Source organism: Corapipo altera, unplaced genomic scaffold (assembly GCF_003945725.1).
Source record: "Corapipo altera isolate COAL_440 unplaced genomic scaffold, ASM394572v1 1, whole genome shotgun sequence".
Classification (NCBI taxonomy): domain Eukaryota; kingdom Metazoa; phylum Chordata; class Aves; order Passeriformes; family Pipridae; genus Corapipo; species Corapipo altera.
Genome location: NW_020884873.1, coordinates 36,462,565 through 36,472,981, shown reverse-complemented (window position 1 = coordinate 36,472,981; position 10,417 = coordinate 36,462,565). Strand labels below are relative to the sequence as shown.

General features: G+C 36.7%; 1 long non-coding RNA gene across 1 annotated transcript; it reads right to left on the bottom strand.

Annotated features, from left to right (window-relative positions):
- Positions 1-778: 778 nt before the first annotated feature.
- On the bottom strand, positions 779-9,873 carry LOC113953552. Its single transcript, XR_003529913.1, has 3 exons — positions 9,820-9,873; positions 3,014-3,072; positions 779-808 (listed from the first exon to the last, which is right to left on the bottom strand). It is a non-coding gene; the product is annotated as an uncharacterized LOC113953552 (long non-coding RNA).
- Positions 9,874-10,417: the final 544 nt, after the last annotated feature.

The following is a 10,417-nucleotide window of genomic DNA, read 5'->3' as shown; positions in this document are numbered from 1 at the left end:
ACTATTCCTGGGTATTTGCACAACAGTAATAAGACCTAGCTGGCATAGAAGAGAAGGCAAAATCTGCGACCAAAGACATGCTGTTTTCCAAATATTGAAAATACTAATAGCTTTTAATTTCTTTTTTTTTTTAAAGTACTATTAAGAACATAACAGCCACATCCAGTAAGTCTCTTGATAATTATTCATATTTTTGTTTCTTTTCCAATTACATGAATTGAACGTATGATATGACAAAGTCATATACTTGGAAGGTCTTTCAAACTAAGTATTGTTAGCAGTGGGAGGTTGTTGATTATATTCATGCAGCTCAGCTAGGTCTTATTAAAGGTTTTTTATGTTATGAGTGTTTATTAATGTGTCATTTTGTGAATCTCTGCTATGTCTTGAACATTTAATGACTTCCACTAGCTAAAGAGCTGCTAATTTTCCAGACTTATTATTTAGAAAGCCCTATGAGATTGCAAATGACATTCACTGGCAACTAGAAGAAGGTTTGTGGATCAAAAGTTATGAATAATGGAGAGAAATTAGACATTGTGTAAAGCTTTAAAAATAAAACGCACCAATATTAGTCTAGTCAATATGATTTATAGAAAAATTACTTACATACTAGAAAAAGCCCAACTTACAATTAGAGATGTTTTCCTGGGGCAAATGATCTCTATACCAGTAGACAAAATAATTGCATATGAAATATGTCAACCAAACAGCATTTTCAACATGGAAGAATAATTCAGGAACAAAAAATTTTCAAAAAACCCACTATCACCAGTGATTCATTGTAATCAGGAAGTCAAGCATTCACCTAGTGAAATAAAGACAAGACAAAATAAAATAAAAATTTAGCCACATAAGTTGAAAATTAGCATGAAATATGACTTTGCAAATTGTAACCACTTGCAAATAGAAGAGTGCACAGTTTTGGGCAGTTAAGATAAAGGGGAACTAACTTACATAAACAAATAAGATAGGGGACTGACAGGGAAAGAGGGAAAAGAAAGGCTTTTAGCACATAGCATTGCAAGGGAGATAGGAGAGGGGTGGGGAAAACAACTGCTTGAAATAATAAAACTTTATGTAACTACTCTATAAAAATAAAAATAGAGGATAGGTAACCCAATGTCTATTTAGATAAGGCAGACTTTGTACCAATTCTCAAAGAGTGCATATGATAGATAATTTTTGAAACTCACCCCTTCCAAATGTATAAAAAGCTGTTGTGTTTCTTTTCTCAGCGGAATGCATAGGGGGGGATGAAACCCCTCTGCATCCCCTGACCATAATAAAAGTCTGCTTTACATATATGCTTTACATATTACGGGTTTCTTTGAATCACTAGCACCACTGATGCTGGCAGTTAGTTTTTTGTCTTTTTTGCATCTAGTGCTTTTAGCAAGAGTCATTTAATTCAAAAGTCTATCAACATATAAATTTATTTACCCTCTTGGTTTATTTTGCAACTTACGTTCATGACCACAAGATCTTAATTCTTTCATTTTTAAAACACTATAATAATGACTGTATGGCTTAAATAAGTACATAAATATACTAAATACATATGGAAATAAAAATTAAACATTAGCTTACACTCATTTTAAAGTAAGTGATAACAGGAATATATCTGAGGATGTGATTGATCTTTAACTATTTTTGCCACAGATTAGAGTAAAAATCAATGCAGATTTACATGAACAAAGCAAGGTTTGTCTTGATTAAGGACCAGGAGTTGCTCTCCTTCATTATTCTTGGAAATAGCATGACTTAGGCTCATTACCAGACCCAGTAACGTAAAATTTTATTTTATTATTTAATCAGTGGTGAAACAGAGGAGCAATCCTTTAACATGAAGAGATTTCTTATCTTTTGCTTATAAATTATCTTCTCTTTTCTCCCTGTTCCCCAAAAAATAATGTTCAGGTTAAAAATTAGTTTTCTATTCTGGAATAATTGAAATGCCGTTTGAATTTTTCATCATTGTATCCAATTAAATTTAATTAAACATGTTTTTTTAAATTCAGCATCAAAAATATTAAATAAAATATTTTGACTGTAAAAAAATCAAATTTTTCCTGTGGATTAATAGAACCGAATTTTTTATGTTGACTGTATTGTACCAAGCAAACTTTGTCCAGTGTGTATTGACAGTTCATAATTTGCAGCACTTTTTAGAATAGATAATTGTCACGTCTGTCATTCTTCTAGCAGCCCTCCTTCAGAATGCATCACCTCATCAGTAAGGGTGTAGAAACACCTTCTGTACTTACATGCCTGCTTACAGCTGGCATACAACAGTGGTTGTAACCTGGACATCTCAAAATGTAACCTTTGAGTTTATATAGAGTTTCTCACAGATAATCACCTTTCATGATCAAGAGTGTTGTTGTTTCCTTTATAATAAAGCAATTTATGCAATTTAAGAAACTGAAGTGAAAATGAACTTCTTTTAAAAGAAATACATTGTTTTCAGGCCACAAAAGAAAATTTGAAAGTCAGTCTTCTTTTTTTTGGTGCAATATCATTAATGCATCTTTTGCTAGCAGCTGGAATTGTGGACTTAGATGAGAAATAAAAGAAGTTGAAAAAACAGTTTCTTGATAAGTCATCCATCTCCAAATCCTAATGTTTCAAAGGCAGAAATAACTTTTCCAGGCACACTCTACCCTTCTTTTGCTGAGTGATTCTTATGCATATAGGCAGGATAAGTGATGTTTTATTAAGAGATAAGACTTTCATTTGAAATAGAAATTAAAAGAATAGAAAACAGGTCTGACAACCACCCCGGTTACTTGACATTTTTCCATCCTATCACCTAGTAAAATTCCCAGTAAGATGCTATGTTGGTTTCTGGAAGTAGGATTTATATATTAGCATGAGAAGAGCTTAGGGTCAGTCCTGTAGCTTGGATCTGTAGGACTACATCTATAAATCTGTTTTAGTAAAATAGCAGCAAGGAGGAGGTGTTGTTAGACAGTGCTGCTGGTGTGGTTTTGCTGCAGACATGGTGACTTACCTTGTCCCAAGGCAGCATCAAATGGAGCTGGCAATGGCAACCTTTCTGTAGCTGGGCTCCTGTGGAGGAAGGGAATTTAGCTGTCACATTCCAGTATCATCTGGCTGCACAGTAAACAACAGTCTCCAGTCTATGCTATTTGGCAACATAACCATAACTTTCACCCCTAAAATGAGTCTGGAGTTTTAAACTGATAGGCTCTGCCCAGTTCCCATTCAGGTTTCTGAATCTTACTCAAAATAGACAAACTTTTCTTACACTTCACCATCCCTCAGACACAGCAAAGTGAATTTTGTTTTATTTTCACCTGAAGTGGTATACAGTTCTCAAAGGACAAAACAAAACCCACAAAGGAAAAACAAAAAAGCAATCCACTTTGGAAATGCTGTACTTGATTACCCTTCCTGGACAAGCAGGAGCATAGATGCAAGGTGTGTTGTGTTGCTTTCCCTTGAGAAGTTCCTACTGGAAGCTCTACCAACAGAAGTATCATTATGAAACCAGCTCATATAACAGCTGATATTTCTGAGGGTCCAGAAGGTTAAAGAGAGGGCTTAGCCTTGTCTCTCTTCTTAGAAAGAAAAGAAAGGAAAATAATGTTAGTTTTGTACTGACTTGCATGTGTCAGTAAAGGGTAATTTTTCCTTGTTAGCTAATTTAACTTACTCTTTCAAAATCAAAACAGTAATGTAGCCATCTAATTTTTGGGTCTGTAAAGTTCGCATTTAGTATTTCATGGCTTTCTCTTCTTACATCAAAGAAGAAATGTATCATGTATCTTGTGGCTATGTAAATGCATGCCATTTCTTAGTCATATTTAGACTAGACACATAGTCATACATTTAAAACTTAATTCTCCCAACACTGGCATAAACAAATGTAGGAAATGTATCTAGGTGATATTAGGAGGTATTCTTAACAGAACTATTCTCTTAAGAAGCTAATATATGTTACGTGAGACAGAAGAGGGTGTATGAAATGACTAATTTTCAGAGGTTGAAGGTTTAAAAATAAAATTACCTGACTATACTCAGTCTTCATGAATAAAGACAAATAACTGATAAAGTAGCAACTTTTCAGAAAAGTGACTCCACTAATTTCAAGATTTCAGTGAAGTGCAATGAATTAACTTTCTTCACAGTAAAGAGAATTTTTAAGTTGTAACCTGACAAATGCACTTATAAAAGCTAGAGGAAGATTTAAATATCAAATAATGTGTATATTATGGTATCTTAAATTGCATGAAAGCAATAACACAACCTTTACAGTTTTTTAGGTAATGACAGCGTATTAGGGAAAAACTGCCATTTTCTTAATCACATCTTCACTTGTTGCAACAGTGTTAAGGAGCTTGTTTAATATTGATACAAAGCAGTTAAAATAAATCACAGCAGAAGAGATGACCATATGCTTGGCTGGACAGGGCTCGAATTTTGCATGAAGACATATCTTGCCCAGCTGATACACATAGTGGGAGTACAAGAGTTAAAACCAAAATTTTAGGCAAAAAGTCTTCCATTAGATCAATCTCCCTATTAAATAGTGGCTCTCTATTTCTTTTTTCAGTGAGTTTATGTCATAACATATCAGAATAGATGCAATCCAGCCCGCATGCTGACTTAACTCACTGTGAAAGCAACGAGAAAGTTGCACAGAAGTGCCATCAGGTCTTGCATGGTCCTAGGCATTTCCTACCAGATGGGAAATAACTAAGGATCTCATTCTAAAAAAGCTATTTTTCTTCTTCTTTTCGCCTTCTTTCTGTGAGTGTGGGTGTTGATTTGGACACACACAGGCAGGTTAAAGCGAGATGGCTGCATACTGTGCTTGTTTACTCACCAGCTCCTCTTGCAGTCGTGCCACCTCTATGGCAACAAGTGAACCGTGTATGTAGCTCCTGACTGTCAGCCCACACAATTAAATCAAAGCTTCTTATGGGCTGCATGAACATGCCATTCTGTAGGTTGAAGAGTTTCAGAGGCTGCTTTGTGTGCGATGAAATGTTTCTGCTGAAAGACGACTTAGTCTAATAGTTTGTGGACTGATTGAAACCTCCCATCATTATCTGAAGTCCTTTGGAAATAAGTTCTCCATCCTATCAATATTGATACTCACAAGGGTAACACGAATTTTGGCTGTATTTTTTTAGCAGTTTGGTAGATCCAGTGATCTGACTGGAAGAAAATGGGTATCACATGTAAAGTTTTCTGGTTTCGTCTCTCGCAATTTACAAGAGCAATATCCAAATATAGTTTGTGTTGGTACAGAAATACATTACTTGAAAGCAAACCTGCTCCCACTGAGACTATCAAAAATTCTACGGTGTGGGGAATAACTCAGGAATGACATTTACTCCTTCCATTGTATGCTAAAGAAATCGCAATATGAGGGATAAAAACAACTTTCAAGAAGTCAAAGAAATGACTGTGGAATTGCTTAGGTGTTTTTGGCCAATGTTGCAGATTCCCCATCTAGAAGAAAATGCTGATTTTTTAAAAAGATAACAGTTAATTTAAGGAAATAAGATTACAGTTTTCACAGCACACTATTTCAGAATTGTTTCTGTAAGGCTCTCTTAACAGTTTATTTTTGCAAGAATTAATTTTGACATGAAAATAATATAAAGAAGATGCGTCTCTCTGGTATGTTCTGGGAGCTGTTTATTATGCTGTGTAGTGCAAAAATTGCTCATGAAGTGATCTGATATCATCCATCCCATATAACAGCAGTGCAAAAACACTTAAAAAGGGTAAACTACAAGTAAAGGTACAAATCAGATTTGGTGACAAATATGAGCCTGTTCTTTTGTTTTGTCATCTGGTTTATTTTTATACTATTTATTGCTTGCCTGCTGTTCCAAAATTATGTTATTTTAATTAAACAGAACTGCTCAGCCTTTCTCACACACTTCAGACCTAAAAATGAGGATTAGCATGATGACAGCAGAATGTTTTTTGAAAATACTCTCATGAATGGTTTTCCTTCATGAGATTTTTTTGATCATTACTGTATTATAGCACTAAGCATATGGAGAAATTTGCTCTTGTGAAGAAGACTTGAACAAATATATTCAGTGTTCAAGGCTGGTCAGGGTGTAGTGAATCATCTGACTGGAGAAAAGGTCCAACCAGGATGGGAATTATGCAAAGATGCATCTTTTTTTTTTTTTTTTTTTTTGAGTCCAATTGCGCTCTAGTGAAAGCAGTCACACAACACATGAAATCTCTAGACTACTCCCTGTTTTCTCTGTGGAAATTCAGTTTTCATATCTCATCTGGTCACTGAACTATTAGCTACCCTGATAATCAGGGTAGAGAAAGAGGTTCCTAGTCTCTTTTTTTTAACTAGATCTCATTTTGAACAGACTAACTTAACCTTATAAAATGAAAGGAGAGAAAACAGACAACAACTAAGACATTGACCTGGAAAGTATGAGAGAGATTATTTTCAATCCCTGCCTCACAGGCCAAAGGAAAGATTTTACCTTCCTCTCCCTTTTAACCTGCTCCAGCCATTAAAAGACTATGTGTTTGTCTTTGGCAGGTATTGTGGGAAAACTGCTATAGGTATCTGGGTCTGAGAGAAGCTCAGGGTGATGAACCCAAACCTTCAAATGGAGGAGAAGAGGTCAGAAGGGAAAACTCTTCTTAATCTTTTCTGTGGTTCTTGAGGTTCCCTATCAACCCTGTCTATCCCATCTGTCCTTTTCCAGGCACTACATGTTAAGCCGTGACTAGAAAAAGACTAGGTTTTTCTGATGCTAGCAGAGATACCAGTAAACTGCTGTCTTTTTCTGGGTCGTTTGATGGCATCTGTATGTTGTTTAATTGAAACAGAGAATGTATGTGATTTTCCAGTACTATTTTCAAAAAGAGAGACAGAAGAAAAAATTGCCATTTGTTATATTACTTGTTTTATGGATAGGCAAAGTTAGGGTTATTAGACATGCTCCTGCATCGTGCCATTTTTGTGCCACACTGAGCTAGTTTACAAAAGAATAAGGAGACTGTCAAGGAGGAACAGAGATATGTAAACACAATTTTAGCTTTTGAGGTGCTCCCAAGGAAGACACAGAAAGAAGACAAACAAATCATGGATGATAGTGGATTTCTTGTAGCAACTTCCACTTGTCAAGAGCACTCCAAATCGAGCTCTTGACTGAGCACAGCTGCTCCTTTTTGGACCACCTCCTGAACCCAGAAACACGTATTCAGGAACACCCCAGCAATTCCTAGGGCAGATCAACACATACACATCCATATGGCACTGTGCAGCCAGAAAGATTTTAATCAGAAAACTGTGTCCATGCCAGCTGGCTGTTCTTGCCAGTGAAGATGATGGTCTGAGATGCAGAGTCAATGCTACAACTTTGTGGTATTTGCCTGGTCTCTCCTAACACAGGACTTGTTGTCCTGCCCTGCAGTTTGGTGTGGGCACCTGCCAGAGAGGGGTGCTGGGAGCTAACCCCACCTGAAGAAACACAGTGTTGGTTCATGGTGTGGTAGATAAGCTCAACATACAGCATAGATTAAAGGCACAATGTCCAACGATATATGTTAGCCCAAGCATTACACTGATGTGCACTGAGTGGACAGAGAGAAGTATTTAAAAGATAGGTTTCACACTAATCCTGAGGCTTTTAAGACTGTATGAAATCAAATATGCTTTAAACTTTACATCTTACTTTATTTCTCATCTTATGTTCTCACACAGTAGACTCAATTATGTCAATGGTATTTTCCAACCTAAATGATTCTATGATTCTATGTTCCCTGGTAATTAAATCTATATGTTAAATATCAAAATGCTGTGGAAAAGACGTTGTACTGAAAGACACTATAGAAGTCTGTCAAGCTCACCCAGCTTGCCAAGGTGGTTTAAACACCAGCAAAGAGTACTTTGGGGAGAAGAAAATCAGAGGTCCTGAAGAGCTCACTAACCTACCAGAAAAAAAACTAATAATGTCTGTAAGTTAAACCGTAACCCAGCTAAAACTTGGGTACTGCCCCTTTAAGTGATGAACTGGAATTTAGAAACCACATTTAGAGCAGGCAGTTCTCCCTCTCCTGTCATCTCCGAATCACATACGGATGCCTTACTGTGATCTGCTCTGTCTGAATACAATTATCAGTCTTGATACAGGGACTGGAAATATAAATCAAGTTTCTTGTATATGGGATATGTCATGGGGTGACAGGAAAAACACCAGCAGTCCTGAGCCACACAGCTGCAGACTCAGTGGCTGAGAGTGGCTGGAGTGAGGTGCAACCTTGTGAGAAAACTGTGAGAATGCAACTCCAGCCAGGTGTGATGATGGGCATGTTTACGTCATGGTGCACAACACAGAGATAGATACTTAAGCCAACTGTCAGCCTTGCCAAGAGAAAGCTGGCAGCTACCTCTGACTGCCTGGGTCAGAGTGTCACAGTCACACTGTTTCAGGGGACAAGGTAGTACTTTTGGGCTGTGCTGCACTCACTCATGTACTTGGTGACTGGCTTCTTTATAAAGGTCTTCAAATGCTCAATATACTTGAAAAAAAAATGAGGAAAACTCAGCTTGAATTTATATTGTTTATGATGTAAATAGAGACTGGAAAACCAGTTCATGCAGCAATAAGTGAAAGTCCTCTGATTTTTTTCATATTGAGTTGGCAGACTAAATTTTACCCACAACTCCATATGCTTTTTTAGAGGTGTGACAAGTAATGATGGGTAAGGGGAGAAAGAGACTGGATATTTTTGCTACTAGTGCAACTCAGAACCATTTCCTCTCTTCACAATGTGTTACAACCAATGGATGTGCACAGAGTATGCATTTTAACTAGGAGTGGGATGTACTCTTGGCCCAGTAAATTAATACCTGATTTTTTTTTCAGTGCAAACTGCAGTGTATGCCTAAGAGATTAGTCAAAAAGATGAAGTAGTTTTAGTATCCATTTAGGAAATGCTACATTAATCACATATTGTTATTTAAATTACAAAAAGAAATTGTCAGAGAGGCCTGACTTCAGGCATTTAGTTGGAATTCCATATATTTGTTGCTAACAGTCTAATAAAAGTATAAAAACTGGTTCTTTTGTTTTGCTGTTCTCCCACACCAGTATATTTCTTCAAGGCATTACCTAGTTGATATACTTGGTGGTTTATATTTAAGTCAATATTTTTGGTTCTATTTAGTATTTGAAATCAAATATTCAGAGACCTGACCTATTCTTCTGGGCAAAATTACTGCTTCAGATGCCTCTATTAAAATATTAATGAAAATATTACATTTTTTAATAACTATGACTTTAGTCTGCACTTTTGATTCTAATTAAAAACAGTAAATCTGCCAGAAAAATCTAATTGGATACTTTCAGAATAATCATAAAATGGGAACATTTCATACCTCAATATTGTTTTCCAGAAATTCAGCTTTAAAATAGGAAAGAAAATTGTTTTAAATTACATTACCATGAAGAATTTATGTTAGTGTCCTGTTCATAAGAGTTAATAGTAGTTTCTCATATTAAATCAACACTGGGTTTTATTTGAAATTTTTTCCACTATCTGTCCATCCAAGAGTCCAATGAATTGAGGCAAAGTTGAAAAAGCAAAATGTGCCCACAGTAGACCTACTCAGTGAGGTTTTAGATAATATTTTCAACAAAACTTTAAGCCAACCATTATTTTTACACAGTTTCTCCTACAATGTCTACAAGAGGAAGGGTCCTAAGAGGGATTAAACATGGTAGCTGCTTCTCCTGCTACCTTGTTTTGTATTCATATTGATTACTGCTGTTATGTATTTATTAACACCTTTACCTCCCAGTTTTCTGTGACTCTGTCTGGGGAGCTGTTTCACAGCCAGAGGGGTAGATGTGGAGTGATAATTTCCAGAAACTCGATATGAAGTCATAGAATCATGGAATTATTAAGCTTGGAAAAGAACTCCACTCTCCTGGTCCTGCTGGCTGCACTGTTTCTGATACAAGACAGGATGCCATTGGCCTTCTTGGCCACCTGGGCACACTGCTGGTTCATGTTCAGCTGGCTGTTGACCAGCACCACCAGGTCCTTTTCCACTCAACAGTTTTCCTGATACCCTTCCCCAAGCCTACAGTGCTGCATGTGGTTGTTGTGGTTTAAGTGCAGGACCCGGCATTTCATCTTATTGAACCTCATACAACTGGCCTAGGCTCATCAATCCAGCCTGTCCAAATCCCTCTGCAGAACCTTCCTATCCTCCCGTAGATCAACACTCCCATCCAGTGGGGTGTCATCCATGAAATTACTAAGGATACACTCAATCCCCTCATTCAGATCATTGATAAAAATATTAAACAGGACTGGTCCCAATACTGAGCCTTGGGAAACCCCAAAAGTGACTGGCCACAAGCTGGGTGTAGTACCGTTCACCGTT